General features: G+C 43.4%; 6 non-coding genes across 6 annotated transcripts; all 6 read right to left on the reverse strand.

The window, feature by feature from the left end:
- Positions 1-7903: 7903 nt before the first annotated feature.
- Positions 7904-8043, reverse strand: LOC141168347 (U4 spliceosomal RNA). The gene has a single exon (XR_012252086.1). It is a non-coding gene; the product is annotated as a U4 spliceosomal RNA (small nuclear RNA).
- A 3229-nt stretch (positions 8044-11272) lies between these two features.
- TRNAK-UUU (transfer RNA lysine (anticodon UUU)) lies at positions 11273-11345 on the reverse strand. Its single transcript has one exon. It is a non-coding gene; the product is annotated as a tRNA-Lys (tRNA).
- Positions 11346-14437: 3092 nt separating this feature from the next.
- On the reverse strand, positions 14438-14577 carry LOC141168149 (U4 spliceosomal RNA). The gene has a single exon (XR_012251899.1). It is a non-coding gene; the product is annotated as a U4 spliceosomal RNA (small nuclear RNA).
- Positions 14578-15274: 697 nt separating this feature from the next.
- On the reverse strand, positions 15275-15347 carry TRNAK-UUU (transfer RNA lysine (anticodon UUU)). The gene has a single exon. It is a non-coding gene; the product is annotated as a tRNA-Lys (tRNA).
- Positions 15348-16218: 871 nt separating this feature from the next.
- Positions 16219-16358, reverse strand: LOC141168243 (U4 spliceosomal RNA). The gene has a single exon (XR_012251987.1). It is a non-coding gene; the product is annotated as a U4 spliceosomal RNA (small nuclear RNA).
- Positions 16359-19731: 3373 nt separating this feature from the next.
- Positions 19732-19871, reverse strand: LOC141168395 (U4 spliceosomal RNA). Its single transcript, XR_012252132.1, has one exon. It is a non-coding gene; the product is annotated as a U4 spliceosomal RNA (small nuclear RNA).
- Between the last annotated feature and the right edge of the window lie 3009 nt (positions 19872-22880).

Consider the following 22880-nt stretch of genomic DNA (forward strand, 5'->3'; position numbering starts at 1 on the left):
GTGTGTGTGTGTGGGGGGGCAGGTGTGTGTGTAGGCAGATGTGTGTGTGTGTGTGGGCAGGTGTGTGTGTGTGTGGGCAGGTGTGTGTGTCTGTGTGGGCAGGTGTGTGTGTGTCTGTGTGGGCAGGTGTGTGTGTGGGCAGGTGTGTGGGCAGGTGTGTGTCTGTGTGTGTGTGTGTGTGTGTGTGTGTGTGTGTGTGGGCAGGTTAGAAAGTCTTGCCCTGTTGAACACTACACCTGACTTGAGGCCACCACCTCTTGGTTGTCCAATGTTCTTGCTTCTCTAGGGCTCTTCTCAGATATTCATTATAGATGGCTACGTGCTCCCCCCGCTGTGTATAGATGGCTACGTGCGGCCCCCCGCTGAGTATAGATGTCGCCGTGCGGCCTCCTGCTGTGTATAGATGGCTACGTGCGGCCTCCCACTGAGTATAGATGGTGCTGTGCGGCCTCCTGCTGTCTCTGGGGGGAACGCCGTGCGGCATCTATACTCAGCAGGAGGCCGCACGTAGCCATCTATACACGTATACTCAGCAGGAGGCCGCACGTAGCCATCTATACGGTGCCATCTATACACAACGGGAGGCCACACGGCGCCATCTATACACAGCGGGAGGCCGCACGGTGCCATCTATACACAGCAGGAGGCCGCACGGCGCCATCTATACACAGCGGGAGACCGCACGTAGCCATCTATACACAGCGGGAGGCCGCACGGCACCATCCATACACAGCAGGAGGCTGCACGTAGCCATCTATACACGTATACTCAGCAGGAGGCCGCACATAGCCATCTATACGGTGCCATCTATACACAGCAGGAGGCCGCACGTAGCCATCTATACACGTATACTCAGCAGGAGGCCGCACATAGCCATCTATACGGTGCCATCTATACACAGCGGGAGGCCGCACGGCGCTATCTATACACAGCGGGAGGCCGCACGGCACCATCCATACACAGCAGGAGGCTGCACGTAGCCATCTATACACGTATACTCAGCAGGAGACCGCACATAGCCATCTATACGGTGCCATCTATACACAGCGGGAGGCCGCACGGCGCCATCTATACACAGCGGGAGGCCGCAGGGCACCATCTATACACAGCGGGAGTCTCAGTGCTTTGCAAGAGCAGTCAATAAATTCTGCTTGACTAATTCTGAGCACCATAAAGTCTGGTTCGCTTCTAACCTGCTGTCTTCATTTTCAGCTTGCTGAATTCTAACTCATTTACTGTCATTCGAGACGATGCCTTTGCTGGTCTCTTTCACCTTGAATACCTGTAAGTGCTCCACTTAATGTCATATTTTTGATTCTGTTCTTCTTCATCTTTTGGCATGTGCAATTGTATGAGCAAGTATTCATATGAATTTATGACCTACTTAAACCTTCGAGGACCTTAAATTTTATTCAATCAAATTTTTTTCCAGTTTAAAACTATGGGACATATATGTGCCTTGGTCCTCAAAGGGTTTTTAAAGGGGCTGCAAACATAAATACGAAAAAAATAATTCAATTAGTGCTTTTTGTGTTCATTTAATTTTTATTTGAAGTCCATTTTTTTATATACCTTGAAATTAAGCCCTACCCCATGGAATGAAGCCCTACCTACATGACATCTGAGAGCTACATGGATCCCGCTTGTGAGGTGCCTGTCCGTCACTACTATTCAGTTTTAGGGTCCACTCACTAAGCCATATATTCTCTCATGCAAGAGAATAGGGCCAATTATGCTAATGACACAAGAACTTCAACTGAGTGTGATCCGATTCTCTCGCAGCACAGATATGGATAACTTAATTTCTCCATCTTCTCCATAGTCTCTGTGAGTGTTCATCGGACTGCACTTGGATGACATCCGAGTGCAGTCCAATGTTTTACGTGCGCCCATAGACTTGTATGGGTGCACATGGTCCGAATATCGAATGAGATTATTTTCTCATGCCAATAATAGCAGATCTGCACTTTCCCATAGTATAACATAGGGCCGAGTCCTATCCGATAAAACATCACATAGCATTCGGCCATGTTCTACGACAGTGTGAGCGAGCCCTTAGAGTCAAGGAATATTTACATGCAGATGATGATATTACTCTCCAAGTGTATATTTTTTTAAGCGAGTTCATAGTAAATGCTTTGCCTTTTTGACATGTGATCAACTAAAGAACAAGAAAGATTTAGGACCTCCCCTATAGAGAAACGGAAAATAGTTTGGAGGACTTGCATGTCCTTTTTTATTTATTTATTTATTATGAGAAAATCATAAAAGATCCCGTTTTTTAACCATGCTGTGACTTTCTGCTGAGGGAGAGGGAGAGAGCTGCCCTATTCAGAGTCTGTAATAAGACCTGCTGACAAAAGTGGTGAAGATACAGTCTAATGTGAATTAACAATGAAAAAAAGTTAATTTCACAGATGGCTTGTATTTTCTTAATACAAACTTTTTTTGTGTTTACAGCTCCTTTAAAGGGAATCTGTCATCAGGTTTTTGCCACCTAATCTGAGAGCAGCATAATGTAGGGTTAGAGGCACTGATTCCAGTAATGTGTCACTTACTGGGCTGCTTAGTGTTGTTTTGATAAAATCATTGATTTGTCAGAAGGTAATTATCACTAGATGACTAGTAAGTTCTGTAGGACCCCACCCCCATCACTGATCAGTAGATTTCTGTGTACACTGAGCATGGGCAGAAAGCTGCCAATCAGTGGTGTGGGCGGGGCTATACAGAGCGCAGCATTCAGAGAGCTGCTAGATCTGCAGCAGATAAAACGGTGATTTTCTCAAAATGACAACAAGCAGCTGAAAAAGTGACACATCGCTGGAATCAGGGTATCTGCCCCTATATTGTTCTGCTCTCAGATGAGGCAGCACAATTAATATTGTGCCAAATTAATTTCCCGTGAACTATCACATGATCTATCACAGGGGATCATGTGACATGTCACGTGATAAATCAGGTGGGGGGGGCCCGTGCCTTCTAATCTGCCCGGGGCCCTTGCTACTCTTAATCCACCCCTGATTGGAGGGGTTGAGTGGAGAATGCCATAAGGGACTTTTAACCCTCCGTCAGGGGCAATATGTTTCATAACGAGTTTAGGGGCACAGGCTAGAAAATTGGCTATATTTTCCTTTTTTTTAAATTTCAATGCTCTAAAAGTGATCAGTTACCTTAATAGGAATGTAATAAATGAGAATCCACATAATCAGGTGGAAAAAAAAATGTTTACTAACCAGAAAAGTAATATGTTTCAAAGTGCACACATTTTGCTACTTGCAAAACAAACCCGACAGTTTTCTTCAAAAACTATTAGTAAACATAAAATTTAGATAAGCAAAATAAATTATAAGGTTGCTGAAATAGTACTGTACTCAAAATCAGTTACTATCAGATGTTAGCGGTTCACCTGTAAAAGTACACTTGCAGAGCAATGAGCATGATTTGCAGATCATTTCTGCATGAGACAGGCAAATAGCATTTTTGCAATTTTTCCATGCATAATTTGAGAGTCTCCTGAGTCCTGTGCAGGTGTTGCATCTCTGCCTTTTGGGTGGTGGGGGAGCTGGTGATTCTTCGCGTTCATGTTCTGTGCGAAATTTTCTCAGCTGCATTTGCATGCTAGAGGGTATTCCAATTGTTTTCACACTTCTTCTGCGAAGCTCTGCAATGACCAGTTCATGAGCCAATGATTTAGATAGAGTCTTCTACGCTGTGATCCCAGCTGGTTTCCTATGTAAATAACGAGAGAATTTATTCCTGCCACATTTAGCATAGTGAAAAAAATTACCATTGGCCAGCGCCTGGCATTTCTACACACGCTGAGAGTAGCACACATCTGATCTGCAGGGTCTACACCACCCTTGGTTTCGTTGTAAAACGTTATCATTTCCGGCTTATTTTGTGCTTCAGACCGAGGATCGATCACATCATCATCATCATCATGAAGAGAGGATACAAGAATAACATTTTAGTTCTTGCGTGGGACATAGGACACTAAAACTTTCCCATCACTAAATCCAAACATACTGTGGTATTGTTCTCTCCCTTTCACATTGATAAACTGTGGCGGCAATTGTGTTTTATTTCTTCGCACAGCACCCACATATGATATATTTTTGGATTTCAAAAAATCAATCAAACCCACATCAGTAAACCAGTTATCTGCAGTTATATTCCTCCCCGAACCATACAAAGGCTCAGCCATTCGCTTTCCCACCTCACTCGGTGTGTTGCTTACACAATATGGACCTGCTGGCTGTTTCCCCGCATAAACTTCCATATTGTAGGTAGAAGTAATCCTGGAGTCAGCAAGGGAAACATTTTTTAGCCCATATTTGTTTGGTTTAGATGGGATATATTGCCGAAAGCCACATCTACCACGAAATCCCGGGAGCATTTCATCAATAGTGACATTTTGACCTAGACAATAGCTTTTTTGACAGGTTTGGACAAATTTTTCAAATATCTCCCGAATTTTTTTCGCTCAGTTCTGGTACTTCTGTCGTCAAAACGAGGACACCGCATTATAATTTTGAATCTCTTTCTATTCATTACCAAGGAAAATTTCTCAATGCCGTCCCCATCTCTACCCCAGAGCTCCTCCAAACTCTGTCGGTTTGCCCTATAGGCGCCTGCAAGATATAGCAAACCAATAAACGCCCTCAGTTCAATTACATCAATAGGGTTGACATCTCGCTTTCTAATGAAACTGTCCCTTATGGTGTCCATGTACTGATTTGTATATGTCACAATTGTGACCAGAATGTCATCAGTGAATAAACAGTTCCAGCATTCCATTTCATTTTTAGCATTCCATTCCTTGCAGTTCCTATGACACCTGGAAGGTGGCTCAAAATGTTATGCGAGCGTGTGTGAGAACGTTTAGGGGGTGGCTTTTTTATCCATTTTGTTGTTTTATCTTTGCCCAAATAATATGTTTCTATGTCTTGAGCATCCTCCGCACTCTCTCCATCTTGATCTGTATCAGACACATCTGGACATTCTTCCACATCATCTTCTGAATCAATGTCACTTTCTTCCCCTAAATCTTCTAGCTGTAAGGGGTCTGTCTCATCATCATCAAGCAGTATATTTTGCACTTGCTCAACATGAAGGGCATTTGACAAGTCAAATATTCTCCTCGCCATTTCAGAAGAAAAGCTGAAGCAAGAGAGAGAATATGTGTTAGGGCGCCATGTGCCTGAGAAGCACACTCTTATTTCTAACAAAACCTTCTATGACAAATCCACAAATTTAGCACTAGCTATTCATAAAACAAGCTAAAAAAACAATTGGGATGAATAAAAACAGCAAATACTAACCGTCAAAGGTGTGACGCATTCAGGGGCTGATATCTGATCTCCTGAAGCTCTGCAGCACAAGAGGCTTCTCAGGTTTCACACAGCCTTTAAAGTTAGGAAGGTACTGGGAGGAGGGTGTTTCCCAGACAAACCACTGAAAATAGAGAAATGAAACTGAGTGAGCTGCGCCTGTCAGATCAGATGCCCCTGACGGAGGGTTAATTAATTGGTGGTGGTGGGAGGATGCTATCAGGTTAGCAAAGCCCACTAGGGGTACAAGAATCCAATGAATTTAAGTAGGGGTAAGCCGGATCAGATTTGGTAAATAAAATCTCACTTTTAATATTCAAGATTAAAATATGGGTACCAATATCTCACAATGACATATACAGATATAAAGTGACAAAGTGAACTTGTCCTCAATTATAAAATAGTTGGATCTTACCATTAGAAGTTTTCAATCAGCAAAAACATCACACAGGAGGGAGAAAAGGGAAATAAAGTCAGACAGGTAAAGCTACGTTCCCTGTCGTGCCCAATGCAATATCTCCCCGTCCTGACAAGGACAGTGCCCGAGTGCGACCTATCCCTCTAATAATGTCCTTGTACAAACCCTCCATACGCATTTCATCAACCTGTAACGGGAGACTCCTCAGGGGAGAAGAATGTATATAAAGGCAATAGATTATGTAACAGTATCACAGCCCCTTTATGTGGCAGAGTGCGGACAATAGCAGAGTGCTGACAGAGTGCTGACAAGAGTGCTGACAGAGTGCTGACAATAGTGCTGACAGAGTGCTGACAAGAGTGCTGACAGAGTGCTGACAATAGTGCTGACAGAGTGCTGACAAGAGTGCTGACAAGAGTGCTGACAAGAGTGCTGACAAGAGTGCTGACAGAGTGCTGACAGTGCTGACAGAGTGCTGACAGAGTGCTGACAAGAGTGCTGACAGAGTGCTGACAGCGCTGACAGAGTGCTGACAAGAGTGCTGACAGAGTGCTGACAGAGTGCTGACAGCGCTGACAGAGTGCTGACAGAGTGCTGACAGAATGCTGACAAGAGTGCTGACAGAATGCTGACAAGAGTGCTGACAGAATGCTGACAGAGTGCTGACAGAATGCTGACAAGAGTGCTGACAGAATGCTGACAAGAGTGCTGACAGAATGCTGACAGAGTGCTGACAGAATGCTGACAGAGTGCTGACAGAGTGCTGACAGAATGCTGACAAGAGTGCTGACAGAATGCTGACAAGAGTGCTGACAGAATGCTGACAGAGTGCTGACAGAATGCTGACAAGAGTGCTGACAGAATGCTGACAGAGTGCTGACAGAATGCTGACAAGAGTGCTGACAGAGTGCTGACAAGAGTGCTGAAAGAGTGCTGACAAGAGTGCTGACAGAGTGCTGACAGAATGCTGACAAGAGTGCTGACCGAGTGCTGACAGAGAGCTGACAGAATGCTGACAGAGTGCTGACAAGTGTGCTGACAGAGTGCTGACAGAATGCTGACAGAATGCTGACAAGAGTGCTGACAGAGTGCTGACAGAATGCTGACAAGAGTGCTGACAGAGTGCTGACAAGAGTGCTGAAAGAGTGCTGACAAGAGTGCTGACAGAGTGCTGACAGAATGCTGACAAGAGTGCTGACCGAGTGCTGACAGAGAGCTGACAGAATGCTGACAGAGTGCTGACAAGTGTGCTGACAGAGTGCTGACAGAATGCTGACAGAATGCTGACAAGAGTGCTGACAGAGTGCTGACAGAATGCTGACAGAATGCTGACAAGAGTGCTGACAGAGTGCTGACAAGAGTGCTGAAAGAGTGCTGACAAGAGTGCTGACAGAGTGCTGACAGAATGCTGACAAGAGTGCTGACCGAGTGCTGACAGAGAGCTGACAGAATGCTGACAGAGTGCTGACAAGTGTGCTGACAGAGTGCTGACAGAATGCTGACAGAATGCTGACAAGAGTGCTGACAAGAGTGCTGACAGAGTGCTGACAGAGTGCTGACAAGAGTGCTGACAAGAGTGCTGATAGAGTGCTGACAGAGTGCTGACAGAATGCTGACAGAGTGCTGACAAGAGTGCTGTGCAGCACATGGAGCAAATGCTTCATAATCTATTCCCTTTATATACATTCATCTCCCCTGAGGACCCCCATTACAGGACACCATCAGGGACTTATAATGATAACAACTAATAATAGTGAATGAATAGCACTGTATCATAGACACATAATAGTATCACATAGTGACTGAATATCGCTATACCATGAACATAATATAACAGCAAAAAGTTTTTGAATACCGCCAAACCATGAAAATATAGAAACACCAAACAATGACTTTATTACCGCCATACCATGAACACATAATAACAAAAACAACTAAAGCATGACTCCATATGGAGAAATCTCCGGGGAAGCAGCTGACTAGATAGTAATCCTGTAATTGATCCCGCACATTTCTTTGCTGATTCTCTTGTCCTCAGGGAAGTGAAATGTCACTTATAATTCTCAGCCCCACATGTAACATACGGCTCCAATACAACTGTATACAAGTAATTATCTCCAATAAACACCTCTTCTAACATTAACCACCTATTCAGTCTCCTGGGATACTGTCAAAAATTGCCATGCTGACTGTACTACGAGCCCTCATGGCGGGGTATTGGGAAAAGTTTTCAACTAGCAATAATCACGCCTCGGATAAACCTCATGGGCTATGATACTGCCACTGCGCAAAGCTGGAGGCCATCTGTGAGGAGCTGCGGCCTCCGGATCTGGGGCTCTGTCTACACTGAGGAGAGACAAAGTCATTAGGGGGCTGTGCGAGCAAAGGATTCTGGGAGTGGATATGCTAATAACACCCCTCTCCTAAGTCTGTAATGGCAGAAAGAAAAGCTCCCCAGGCTGGGGGAGGGGAGGGGGTTTATGCACTGATATAATACCGTTATACCATGAGCGCAGAATAACACAAAGTAGTGACTAAATACCAACTTACCATGATCTCATAATAATGCCAGATAGTGAGAGAATACTATCTCTGGGCTCGGCCTCTCCGATCATTTATAGACACCCGCATCCTGTGTAATACCAGGTCCATCAGGTGGTCGAAAAGGGATGTTGTAATCTGTGGCCCTATAGAGGCCACAATGTAAGGAACTGTACAGGTGACCTAGCTGTGGCACCATCAGAGGAGATCACCGCTAGTCCTCCATGCTGAGCCTCCTCCCATAATATTAGGCCTGTTGTGCTGTATATTATATTATATCACCTATATATCATGGAGTCATTTCAACATTTTTTATTCAATTTTATTAAAAGTTTCAGCCTGAAAAGGTACTCGAACCCTGAACTAAAGATTTAGGACTATTTCAGGCTGGACCTAACTCGCTTCCATTAGCCTCTGAGCACTTCCAAAGAGTGAATGCAACCACGGTCTCTTATAAGAAGGTGCATAGACAGGTTTTTTTTAAGCCCTTTTACAATGTAACCACTGCAGCCAATCACTAGCCACAGCAGTAACCAATGTGACTGGAGACTGACAGTAGTGATCACACGTCTGTACGGCCAAAATAGGATGTACAGAGATGGGCTGTTTCCTATTTATGGAGGCGAATATTAAGCAATTGCAGGTTTAAGTCCCCTAAGGGGACTGATAAAAATAAGATCATGCCCATCTGTGCGTCCAGAATAGGATGTACAGAGGCTGCCTGTATAGAGGTGAGTATTAAGCAATCGCAGGTCCAAGTCCCCAAAGGGGACTGATAAAAATAAAATCACTCCCCTTTTACAAATATGTAAAAAAATTAGCACATTGGGTATTGCTGGGTTTCTAAATATCTGAACTAATAAAATATTTTTATCCCAAATGCTACAAGCCGAAACCGAAGAAAAAAAAATCTAAATGGCAGAATTGCAGGGGAGGTTGGGGGAGGGGTCATGTCACCTCCCAAAATAAAGTGGAATTAAAACAGATACGAAAGTGTTGGAGGCCAACAGGTACAATATATATATATATATCATAGGAATGACTGAACTTTGAGTGCTGGATATTTCCAGGACTCTATCAAGAGAGACTAGGTACAAGGTTGTGAACCTGCTAGGCGAAAAGGCCGGTGTTCTTTGTGTGATGTCCTTTGTTTTAGTGATAAAGTAAAGGTTGCATCTACATATGGAATGAGTATAGGCCCTCCAGCCTCCTGGATGATACAGGTACACACACCTTCTGTGGTGAACTTGAATACAGATCCTGTTTTTGTGTCCTAGTGTAATCTACATATGTACACTGCCCCTGTGGATTTGAATTGTATACCATTGCTCCTGAGGTAGACATCCTGTCTTCAGCCTATGGATATGTATATTGGTGCACAATGCTTTTGATGAACATCTTGGAGCCAGCCCAAATGGAGTTGAACCTACACAAGGACTTTCTTCCAGAAGTACAAGAGTGCCATCTGCAGGAAGGTGTTGACCAATGCAGCCAATGACAATGCTCATACTACCCTGAAGATGATTGGATATTTGCCACAGAAGATACCGGAGAAGAAGGGCGGAGTCGTGGGTTGTATGTGGGTGTGGATGTGAAATTTTTAGTATAAATGAAGTAGAGTCAAGACTATCTCTCTCTCTCTCTCTCTGCCATGAAGGATCATTGCTAAGTATACTTATAATCGTATTTGTATTTTCTCTAATTAGAGGACATTGAAGAAAGGTTCTATTGTGAAATTGTTGATTGAATTGCCTTATTATTATCTTATTTTTCTTGTCATTAAACATCTGTATTATTTTCCCAAAACTTGAGTTATTGATTATATAGCAAAGGTTCAGGACAGGATATAGAACGGGAAATCACCACCTACAGAAAGTCATATGGACCCCAAAATGGTACAATATAGACTACACCTCGCCCCGAAAAAAACAAGACCTCGTACAACTCTAACAACCCAAAAAATAAAAGTTATGGCTTTCAGAATATGATGGCTGAAACAAGATATTTTTATTTAAAGCAGTTTGATTTTTTTTTTTTACAGTAAAACAACTATATAAAATGTGACATCACGATGATCGCACTGACAAGTAGAAGAAAGTTATCAGGTCATTTTTACAGCAACTTGAACGCCAAAAAATCAAAACTCAAATAACAATGGCGGAATCAAAACTTTTTCATTACTTGGAATTTTCCCCACTATTCAGTATATTTTATGGCAAAATGAATGCTATCATACAACACTAAATCTCGTCCCGCAAGAGATGAGCTCTCATACAGCAACGCGGATGGAGAAATAAAAATGTTGTGGCTTTTAGAAAACAGAGAGAAAAAAAAATAGATTGGCCACTTCTTTCATCGTCAGCCTGCAGACAAGTCAGATCTCCCACCTCCACAAAATAGGAAAGCACATCTATTATAACCACATGATTCAGTCTCAAAAATGCAACTACTAGTTTATAGCAATTTTTCGGAGTTACAAAAAACAGCGCCACCCCTGTGAACAGGTTGTTTGTGGTATTGCAGCTAGGCCCTATTCTCTTCAATAGAGCTGAGCAGTAATACCAGACTTAATCGGGTTTTTGCACCATCCAGAAATTTCTAGACAGTTCTTTATGGGTTTTCAATGTGTCCATAAACCATGTTCTCTGTTTGTGACTTTCGAAAAGTTGTTCAGAAAAAAAATAAAAATCAGGCTGGCGGCTCCGGACACAACTCTGGACTAGTGTGGAACAGACATTTTTTTCTAATCCTTGACAAAAACTAACCAATGTGACTTCTGACTAATTAACGAATCAGCCTCGGGTTATTTATACTTACCTGAAATCTGTATAAAGCCGGGTCTTCCCCAAGGTGATCCAAAAAGGGACGGTGTAATCTGTGGCGTATGGATGCCACAATATGGGAAACTGTGCAGGTGACCTTACATACATATCATGCAGTTGTTTGAAAAAAAATGTCATGAAATTTTATTAAATAACAATTCTGCCCAAACGGGGACTTGAACCCTGGACCCTCAGATTAAAAGTCTGATGCTCTACTGACTGAGCTATCCACGCTCTGTGGAAAACATAGGAGTGGTAAGATTTCAGTGTGGAACTAACAACAACTAACACCTTGTATTATATAAATACATCATTTCTTGCACCTGGGAAGTATGAAGGGATCTATACTGATACCATATATTACATGCACGCTCACTGAAGCCCATAGGATGAATGCCTCCTTGGACCTGCCAGGGTCAGTCACAGAGGTTATGTTCCCTCTGTAAGTGACCTAAGGCTGCACACCATAACTACTGATGTGCACAGCTCCCGCCTGCTTTGTGTGCCCCCTATGACTGATCCTGAGTAGCAGGAAACATCCGATGTTCAAGGGGTCACCTACGCAGTCACACAGTAATACCATTTGGAGCCACAAGGCCGAGCGCCATCTCTGCACAGTTCCCCGTCACTTCCGCTCGGACCATACACATAACATGAGAGCAACAAGAGTCTGTACTATGTGCAAAAAGAGCCTGTACTATGTGCAACAAGAGCCTGTACTATGTGCAACAAGACCAACATAATGGAACGCCAACATGGCAGCAACATAAAGAAAATGCATAATATTTAGTCTGTCTCTTATAAGAAGGTGTGTAGGCAGTTTTGTTTAACCATTTTACAATGTAACCGCTGCAGCCAATCACTAGCCATAGCAGTGACCAATGTGATCATAGACTGGCTGCAGTGATCCCACATCTGTACGGCCTAATAGGATGTACAGTGACTGGCTGTTTATGAAGTATGGAGGCGAGTATTTTTTCAACTTTTTAAAGGGTTTTTCTATTATTAAGTTTTCTATTTCCGTAGGCTTGCCCAGTGAAAATAATAATAAACTGTGTTTTCCTCACCCCCCGATACTTCCGAGCTGCCTGTCTGTCATTGCTTCCCGTCCTGTCAAGAGGCTGCAGCAGTGATGCCACAACTTGTGACCACTACAGCCAATCACTGAGGTCGGCATCAGTCTGGTGATTGGCTGCAGTGGTCACGTTCTGTAGTTGTGACGTCTCGCCAGCAACTTGTCAACAAAGACCAGAGGAAGCGACAGGAAGGCAGCGCTGGATATTAGGAAGTCTGGTGACATAGAGACGTTTATCCTCGGAAACACTTTGAAGATTTCTGTCCTGGACAACCCCTTTAAGGTGATTAGACCGGATCATAGTCAGCTGAAAGGCTCCATGTACATCGAAAGAGACCACGCCTCTCTCCCTGTGGGGTCTGTCCTCTAACTTAGGTTGGGTCTGTGATTCCCCTTCCCCCATCACTTGCGGTTTTGTGTTTTTATCACACACTTTTAGTGTTTTTCTTAATTTATTTATTTTTTCTGTAGAAAAGTCTGTGTGACCCCAGAAAGAAACAGTTGCTATGAAAGTCTTTGGTGTCCATAGCAACCAATCACAGAGCAGCTTTCATTTTACCAGAGCTGTGTAAGAAATGAAATCCGGACCGTGATTGGTTGCTATGGGAAACAAAGACAACCACCGGTGCAAGCTCTGATCGCTGCTGTTCAACCCTCTAACAATGTCTGACAGCGGCATGTAAATGGTCGTGATTTGTCTGCACCCATCTCGACCCCCCAAATTCCCACCCACTCCTGCAATGTGATTGCATGGTGCCGATGGGTTACCATGACAGCCGGGGGTCTAGTGAAGGCCCCTGTCACTGCTATGTTTGTACATACAAGTACAGAAAACTTCACCTAATAAATACTATTCATTGTCCAAAAAAAACCAAAGTGCTTTACAAACATGTACTGTATTAGAAATCATGGCTGCTTTCTTCCAAAAACAGCGCCACTCCGGTTCACAGGTTGTGTGTGGTATTGCAACTGAGCTCCATTTACTAAAATAAAGCTGAGCAGTAATTCCAGACACGACCCGTCCATAACGGCGGAGCTCCGTCCAGAGGAAAGGTTTATCTAAGACCGGTTTCACAAATCTGCGGTCCACAGTCTGGGTGCGATCCATGATGTACGGAGCGGCTGCGGGTCTCTTATATCAGGCAATCGCAGGGTTAAACCCCGAAGGGACTGAAAAAAAATCAAAGACATTTAAAAAAAAAATTAAAATTATATATATATTGAATAAATATATTTAAATAAATCGTATTTTCTCAGTTTAAGAAGAAAAAAATAGATATACATATCATATCTATATTTAAATACATATTATATATATATAGCATTTTATATACATATATTTAAATATATATTATAATATTTAAAGAAAAAATAAAAATTATGTGCATATATATATATATATATATATATATATATATATATATATATATATATATAATCTTTAACATTTTTTAGATTGTTCAAAAAATGTTCATATCCAATATTTATAATATTTAAAGAAGAAATAAAAATATATTTTGTATATACATATATATCCAAAAAAGACAAAGGCAGCAGCACTCCATTGTTCAATATAGGGTGAACTTTTTCAAGCTGGAAAAAGTTTCACATTTTGAACGAAACGTTGCCCTGACGTGATGGGTCAATAAATCCCCCTATATTGGACTATGGAGCGCTGCCTTTGTCTTTGCTGGACGTCTTGAGGTTTGGTTTTGCCTGTAAGGCGTATTTAGCACCCAACTGTTTTTGTAATAACTTTGCTAGTGCTGCACCTGTATTTTTCTAATTATATATTCATATAAATAAATATAAATATATATATATATATACAGAATTTTTTCATGTATTGTTTTACATTTTCTGATATGTATATATATATACACATATACTATCAGTACTATTTTGGGTTCTATATGACTTTTTTATCTCTTATTATTCCATCATATTTTGGGAGGTGACCAAAAAAATCCCAGAGAATTTGCCATTTACACTTTCTTCTGTTTTGGTGCACGCCGTATATAATAAATAGTATTTTATATATGTACCCAGCGATAACAAATGTGTTAATTTTTTATTTATTTTTGGAAAAGTGGGTGTTTGATCTTTATACACACAGATATATATATATATAATTCTTCCTGCATGGAACAAGTTCTCATTGGCATAGAAACATACCTGAAATGTTATAATTTCTAGAATATTGATCCTACAGCACATGGCCGATTCAGATCTATCTCAACCACCTATTCAGTCTCCTGGGAGACTGTCAAAAATTGCCATGCTGACTGTATTACGAGCCATCATGGTGGGGTATTGGGAAAAGTTTTCAACTAGCAATAATCACGCCTCGGATAAACCTCAAGGGCTATGATACTGCCACTGCGCAAAGCTGGAGGCCATCTGTGAGGAGCTGCGGCCTCCGGATCTGGGGCTCTGTCTACACTGAGGAGAGACAAAGTCATTAGGGGGCTGTGGGAGCAAAGGATTCTGGGAGTGGATATGCTAATAACACCCCTCCCCTAAGTCTGTAATGGAAGAAAGAAAAGCCCCCCAGGCTGGGGGAGGGGAGAGGGTTTATCCTCCATCTGACCATAGTGTCACCACCTCCTGCTATACAGACTGTCTGCTCCTGCGTCCTGGGGGAACCTTCACTTATGTATTACAGGATTGCATTACCAGGAACTTCCTGATGATGGCGCAAGAAGAGAAGCATTACTGTCATGCTGTGACCATATAATAACAAATAGTGACTTATAACCGCCAAACCATCAGCACATAATAACAGAAAATAGTGATTAAATACCGCCATACCATCACCACATTATAATACTAAATAGTGACTGAATACCGCCATATAGTGCCCTCTATACAGACTGTTCACAAGTTTCTATATTACATTACCAGTGATCGCCTGTTTTTGGCGCCAAAAGTGCAGCTAAGGAAAACAAGGTCACCACCCAAAACTAACTGGAATCAAAGAACAGTAACCGTGATATTTTCCTGAACAGTCGCCATCATTTGTCCTTCCCTAGGTCTCTTATATCCTTTAGAAATAGCGTTTATTGGTTTCATCTTTATTAAAAGCTTCCGCCCAAACAGGGACTTGAATCCTGGACCCTCAGATTAAAAGTCTGATGCTCTACCAACTGAGCTATCCAGGCTTCTGTACATGATCACTGACACAATGACTTTCTCCTGTATTATCGGCCGTCTGCTCCTCCTTTCTGGTTACAGACTATCACCACTCACCACTATACGTTCTGTCCATTGGTTTCTACGTCCTGGAAGGGAACCGTCTCTTCTGTATTCCAGACCTGTCCAGCAATGCAGAGATGATCCCATAAGAGGCAACGATTGAATTGGGGAGAGGACGTCATCAGGGACTTGTAATGACTTGTGGATGGGACAGGATGATATCAGGGACTTATAATGAATTGGGGAGAATGCTATACAGAGGCTTATAATAAACAGGAGAGTGCGGGAGGACACCACAAGGGACTTATTATGAATTGGGAGTGGTGTAGGATGCCATAAGGGACTTAGAATAAATTGAGTTGTGGGAGGAAGATACTTAGAGGGTCTCATAATGAATTGGGGTTGGTGGAGGACGCTATAAAGGACATATTATAAACTAGGAGTGGAAGAGAAAACTATACAGGGACTTATGATGAATTAGGGGGGGGGGTGGCAAATGCCATATGGGACTTTTAATCAATTGGTGGCTGAGGGATGCTGTTATCAGACACTTATAGATAATAACTAATAGTGACTGTAATACCGCAATACCATGCCCACATAACAAGAAAAAAACAACAACATGACTACATGGAGAAATCTCCGGGGAAGCAGCTGACTAGATAGTAATCCTGTAATTGATCCCGCACGTTTCTTTGCTGATTCTCTTGTCCTCAGGGAAGTGAAATGTTACTTATAATTCTCAGCCCGACACATGTAACATACGGCTCCAATACAACTGTATACACGTAATTATCTCCCATAAACACTTCTTTTAATACTAACACCATTATTCAGTCTCCTGGGAGACCGTCAAAAATTGCCATGCTGACTGTATTACGAGCCCTCATGGCGAGGTATTGGGAAAAGTTTTCAACTAGCAATAATCACGCCTCAGATAAACCTCATGGGCTATGATACTGCCACTGCGCAAAGCTGGAGGCCATCTGTGAGGAGCTGCGGCCTCCGGATCTGGGGCTCTGTCTACACTGAGGAGAGACAAAGTCATTAGGGGGCTGTGGGAGCAAAGGATTCTGGGAGTGGATATGCTAATAAACCCCTCCCTTAAGAAGAATTGGTAGCAGGGAGGATGGAGAACATTTTTCCAGCGATGTTGCTGTGTGGGGCCACATTTCGTTATTATTTGTGCCGAGCTGTAGGAGCTTTTAACGGTACCTTTTTAGGGTACGTATGATGTTACAGTCGCTTTTTATATGCAGGAACCAAAAATTCTATTTTATTATTTTTTTGTTACTGTTTCTTTACATTTTACACTATTTGGTGTAAAATAATTGCGTATTTCCATAGATCTAAGGTTTATGGGCCCAGAAAAATAGTAGTTTTATTTCTAGGTAGTGGAGGGAGATAATGCAACAGATGTCTTAGAGAGAAATTGTAAAATCCATAAAGATATCTCCAGACATGGGACATATCACCCTCACATTGAACATATGGGATTAATTATAACTGGGGAAGTGAGAAAGAGCTGAACATTGAAGTAGGGACTTCCTGCTGTGAGCAGGTAATTACATTAAGGCCACGTCCCCACTATCAGTATTTGGTCAGTATTCGGTCAGTATTTTTTCTCAGGAGTGGGAGACAAAACCAGGAGTGGGTGATAAATGCAGAATTTATGCACTTATTTCTATTATACCTTTTCTCTGATTGTTCCTCACCTGGTTTTGGCTCCTACTCCTGAGAAAAAATACTGACTAAATACTGATAGTGGGATCGTGGCCTTAGGGATCTGATGGGAACCAGCCAACAAACTTAGGATTCTTATGCTCAGAGGCAGAGAAGTATAGGGGCTTCCTCTGTTCATGGAATTATCTCAGACACTCAGGAGCCAGTGGTCAGTGATGAATATTGGGGTTGCATCAATCCGATATTTATGGGAGAAATATTTTCAGTGCTGTAGCGAAAGGACAACCATAATGCATTCACTCACATCATGGTAAGGCCATCCGAACCCCTCCAACTTAATATCATTCCGATGGATGATGCTATCTGTGCCATGTTTCATCTCTATAGAAAGGTAAAATCGTGATAGAAAACACAATAATATCTCCCACCTGGGACCTCCAGGGGCAAAGATATGCTGAAAGTTGGAAATCTCATAAACTTCTAAAAGACCTAGCACATCCCATGACAGGCCCCCATATAAGCTCACTGAGGGGAGGCATGTGCGGGTAACCTTGATCTAATAAAAAGCAAAGTTTGGGTTTTTGGTATTTGTCAGTTCTGGAAGACACAGTACTCTGTGATTCTGTCTATTGCTCTAAGGAATACTTTCTTCCACTAAGCTCTGATTCATTTCCATGATTAGGTTTAGTACTTTTCTCTTATTATCCCTTTTATTTTATGTAATTGAATATATACCATATTGTTTTGTTCCCCTTTTGTATCATCTTTGTATATTTTTATAAACACTGCCTACCTTTCTGGATTTATATATTTTATTAACTATATAAAATTTAATATCGCTGTTCCTCTGGCTCTGTAAACTGCAACCCTGAAGCCATACGCTATCTGTAAAGGGTGTCCAATCAGAGGTGGTGGCAGCGAGCAGTGGTTCCCTTTTGTTATTGTGGAGCTGGCAGTGACCATACGGGGGGTATATATATGTATATATACATATACATATATTCCATGCGTTTGAATTGGAGGTGCATATACCGTACACTCACTGTGAGTTCCTCAATAACCGGCCTTGTAGTAGAAGCAGCTGGGGCCTCGTCCATCACTCGTCAGTCTATTGTGTAATTGTCCTGACCATAAGAGGCAGCTGAGTTGCATCCCCTGACATCTGGTGGCAGTGATCGAATCTGTATGGTCTCCCAGAGAAATAACAACATGTGTGGTGATAATCACAACTTGAGAATGGGATCGCTAGGAGCACAAATATGGCGACAGCACAGAATCATTAGCACGAATATGGCGGCATCAGACACAAGAGTACAAAGATGGAGACCACACAGTATTATCAGGAGTACAAACATGGCGGCACCAGAGCCACCACAAGAGTACAAAGATGGCAGCTGCACAGTATTATCAGGAGTACAAAGATGGCGGCACCAGACACACCACAAGAGTACAAAGATGGCGGCAGCACAGTATTATCAGGAGTACAAACATTGCGGCACCAGAGCTACCACAAGAGTGCAAAGATGGCGGCACCAGAGCTACCACAAGAGTGCAAAGATGGCGGCCGCACAGTATTATCAGGAGTACAAAGATGGCGGCATCAGACACACCACAAGAGTACAAAGATGGCGGCCGCACTGTATTATCCGGAGTACAAAGATTGCGGCACCAGAGCTACCACAAGAGTACAAAGATGACGGCCGCACAGTATTATCAGCAGTACAAAGATGGCGGCACTAGACACACCACAAGAGTACAAAGATGGCGGCCGCACAGTATTATCAGGAGTACAAAGATGGCGGCACCAGACACACCACAAGAGTACAAAGATAGCGGCCGCACAGTATTATCAGGAGTACAAAGATGGCGGCACCAGACACCCCAAGAGTACAAAGATAGCGGCCGCAGAGTATTATCAGGAGTACAAAGATGGCGGCACCATACACACCACAAGAGTACAATGATGGCGGCCGCACAGTATTATCAGGAGTACAAAGATGGCGGCCGCACAGTAATATCAGGAATACAAACATGGCGGCACCAGAGCCACCACAAGAGTACAAAGATGGCGGCAGCACAGTATTATCAGGAGTACAAACATTGCGGCACCAGAGCTACCACAAGAGTACAAAGATGGCGGCACCAGAGCTACCACAAGAGTGCAAAGATGGCGGCACCAGAGCTACCACAACAGTGCAAAGATGGCGGCCGCACAGTATTATCAGGAGTACAAAGATGGCGGCACCAGACACACCACAAGAGTACAAAGATAGCGGCCGCACAGTATTATCAGGAGTACAAAGATGGCGGCATCAGAGCCACCACAAGAGTACAAAGATGGCGGCACCAGAGCTACCACAAGAGTGCAAAGATGGCGGCACCAGAGCTACCACAAGAGTGCAAAGATGGCGGCAACAGAGCTACCACAAGAGTGCAAAGATGGCAGCACCAGAGCTACCACAAGAGTACAAAGATGGCGGCACCAGAGCTACCACAAGAGTACAAAGATGGCGGCCGCACAGTATTATCAAGAGTACAAAGATGGCGGCATCAGAGCCACCACATTGCACAACTGAAAGCACTAACATGACAAACTCCAACCACAAAGCTCACAGATTGCTATTTGCACACCACCCATCCTTAGTCTGCTCTTTACCACCTATTCAGTCTCCTGGGAGACTGTCAAAAATTGCCATGCTGACTGTATTACGAGCCCTCATGGCGGGGTATTGGGAAAAGTTTTCAACTAGTAATAATCACGCCTCAGATAAACCTCATGGGCTATGATACTGCCACTGCGCAAAGCTGGAGACCATCTGTGAGGAGCTGCGGCCTCCGGATCTGGGGCTCTGTCTACACTGAGGAGAGACAAAGTCATTAGGGGGCTGTGGGAGCAAAGGATTCTGGGAGTGGATATGCTAATAACGCCCCTCCCCTAAGTCTGTAATGGAAGAAAGAAAGGCCCCCCAGGCTGGGGGAGGGGAGAGGGTTTATCCTCCATCTGACTGCTCTTCAATAACTGAATACCGTCATATCATCACCACATAATAACACCAGATAGTGACTGAATACCGCCATACCATCACCACATAACAACACCAGATAGTGACTGAATACCGCCATACCATCACCACATAATAACAGTAAATAGTGACTGAATACCGCCATACCATCACCACATAATAGCACTAAATAGTGACTGAATACCGCCATAGTATAACTATATAACACCAAATAGTGACTGAATACTGCCATACCATCACCACATAATAACACCAAATAGTGACTGAATACCGTCATACCATTACCACATAATAACACTAAATAGTGACTGAATACCGCCATACCATCACCACATAATAACACCAGATAGTGACTGAATACCGCCATAGTATAACTATATCACACCAGATAGTGACTGAATACCGCCATACTATCACCACATAATAACACCAAATAGTGACTGAATACCGCCATACCATCACCACATAATAACACCAGATAGTGACAGAATACCGCCATACCATCACCACATAATAACACCAAATAGTGACTGAATGCCGCCTAAGGCTATGTGCCCATGATGCAGAATGCTCCGGATTTTTTCCTGAGCGTTTCTGCATCTCCCTGGCAGAAAAAACGCATGCGGATTGTACATGCGGATTGTACATGCGGATTGTGCATGCGGATTGTGCATGCGGATTGTGCATGCGGATTGTACATGCGGATTGTACATGCGGATTGTGCATGCGGATTGTGCATGCAGATTCTACGTGCGGATTGTGCATGCGGATTGTGCATGCGGATTGTACATGCGGATTGTACATGCGGATTGTACATGTGGATTGTACATGCGGATTGTACAGGCGGATTGTGCATGTGGATTGTACAGGCGGATTGTACATGAGGATTGTACATGGGGATTGTACATGTGTTTTTCCTGCCAGGGACATGCGGATGTGGAGCGTTCTTCACATGCATTTCCGCATGCGGGATGTCATGCGCTTTCCAGGTGATTTTGGTCAGAGGTTTATGACCCCAAGGCTATAGGGTCTAGGAGAGGGGGAAAGACAAAAAACACGGGCGCAGATCTAAGTGCAGATAATTTAGTACAACTCTTTTTTTTTATATATTCTTTTTTAGAAGCTGATTTGCTCACCTTTGATGTAGCTTGTGGTATAGCGTATCGACCTATTAGGTCTGACTGAGATGCCTTGTCTCCTTGATGTGCAGCTATAGTCTGGAGACAACGGATCTCTCAGCCAGGAGACCGTGGAATGAAGATCAGGAAGAAATAAAAAGATTCATCCAGTCTATTCAGCGCTCCCAAACGACAGGCACCAGGTAGAAGTATTATAGATCTTCAGAAATTTACTTAGGATAAAAATCATCACAAAACGATACATAGAACAACGCGTTTCAGCTATAGATTTATACATATGTAAAGCAGGTGCCGGAATGCAACGCACAGAGACCCAAGGCGAGAACAGTCAGAGATGATTGTAAACAGTTTTATACAACAGGTATACTGAAACAAGGGATTAGCAACAAGGGTAATGAACAGTGGTTTGAAATATCAGAAAAATACGAAATTTCTCAAAGTAAGGCGCAGTCTCTTCAAAGTAAGGCGCAGTCTCTCAAAGTAAGGCGCAGTTTCTTCAAAGTAAGGCGCAGTCTCTCAAAGTAAGGCGCAGTTTCTTCAAAGTAAGGCGCAGTCTCTCAAAGTAAGGTGATGCCCTCAATCATGGGAGACACCACGCAAGTTCTTTAACTGTGCATTTGGCTCTAGCGGGGGTCACCGGTTATTCCCGCTTGGCCGTGAGTCTCTTCCGGATAAATTCAATTAAATCATGTTGTGCTACTTTAGCCCCAACCGTTCCCCTCCCAACCTGAGTACCTAAACCCAATTGTCCCCAGTACCGTGGGTGAACAGTGGAAGTGACGGCCCTGCTCACCTATGCAGCTCCTCTGTCTCCGCTGGCGTGACTTTCCTGGGGCAACCGTCTCTCAACTCCTCTCTGCTTGGCCATTGGAGGCAGTCTCTCGAGCCTTGGATAGGGGGGTCAAGGCCTCGTCTGTCGGCGGGTGACGTCGGGTTCCGCGAACTCACTCAGCACCGCGATCAGGTTCCTAGTCTCCTCAGCAGGCGCAGCACTCGGGTCACAACTGTGAGGGATCCAGAGCTCTTTTACCGGTGCCCGGCTGGAGCACCTCTCAGGCCTCTGGATTTGGCCTGTCACGCAGGGTTTCTCAGGACACAGGGAGCACGTCTGCTCCTTTCTGCTGCTTGGCGCCAAAGAACCCTCAGGTTTGGCGCGCTGGCCTCTTATCTCGCGGAACTCCTTCCTGGAAGTCACCTGATCGGGTCCAGCGTCTGAACCTGCTCTCCCTGCAACTTCCCTTGCATATTTTGGTTCCGCTTGACTGTATCTGGCCAGTAGATGGCAGTCTCGCTCCATCCTTGAAACGTCATGTTGAAGTTCTTTTACAAGCTTTCTTGCCTGTTCTACACATATATATTGCCATATCTCACATGAGGAAGGCTATTTTGTATAAATATATAGCCGAAACGCGTTGTTCTATGTATCGTTTTGTGATGATTTTTATCCTAAGTAAATTTCTGAAGATCTATAATTCTTCTACCTGGTACCTGTCGTTTGGGAGCGCTGAATAGACTGGATGAATCTTTTTATTTTTTCCTGATTTCCAAGCGATTTTAGCATCACTTGGAAAGTGCTTGACAACTTGGTCACACTATATAAATCCAAGCAACCGGCGTAGATTTATATAGTGTGACCGTAAAAGAATGGTAAAAA

The sequence above is a fragment of the Phyllobates terribilis genome, unplaced genomic scaffold, assembly GCF_046119375.1.
Source record: "Phyllobates terribilis strain yellow unplaced genomic scaffold, ASM4611937v1 Scaffold_11__3_contigs__length_659146591, whole genome shotgun sequence".
Lineage (NCBI taxonomy): Eukaryota > Metazoa > Chordata > Amphibia > Anura > Dendrobatidae > Phyllobates > Phyllobates terribilis.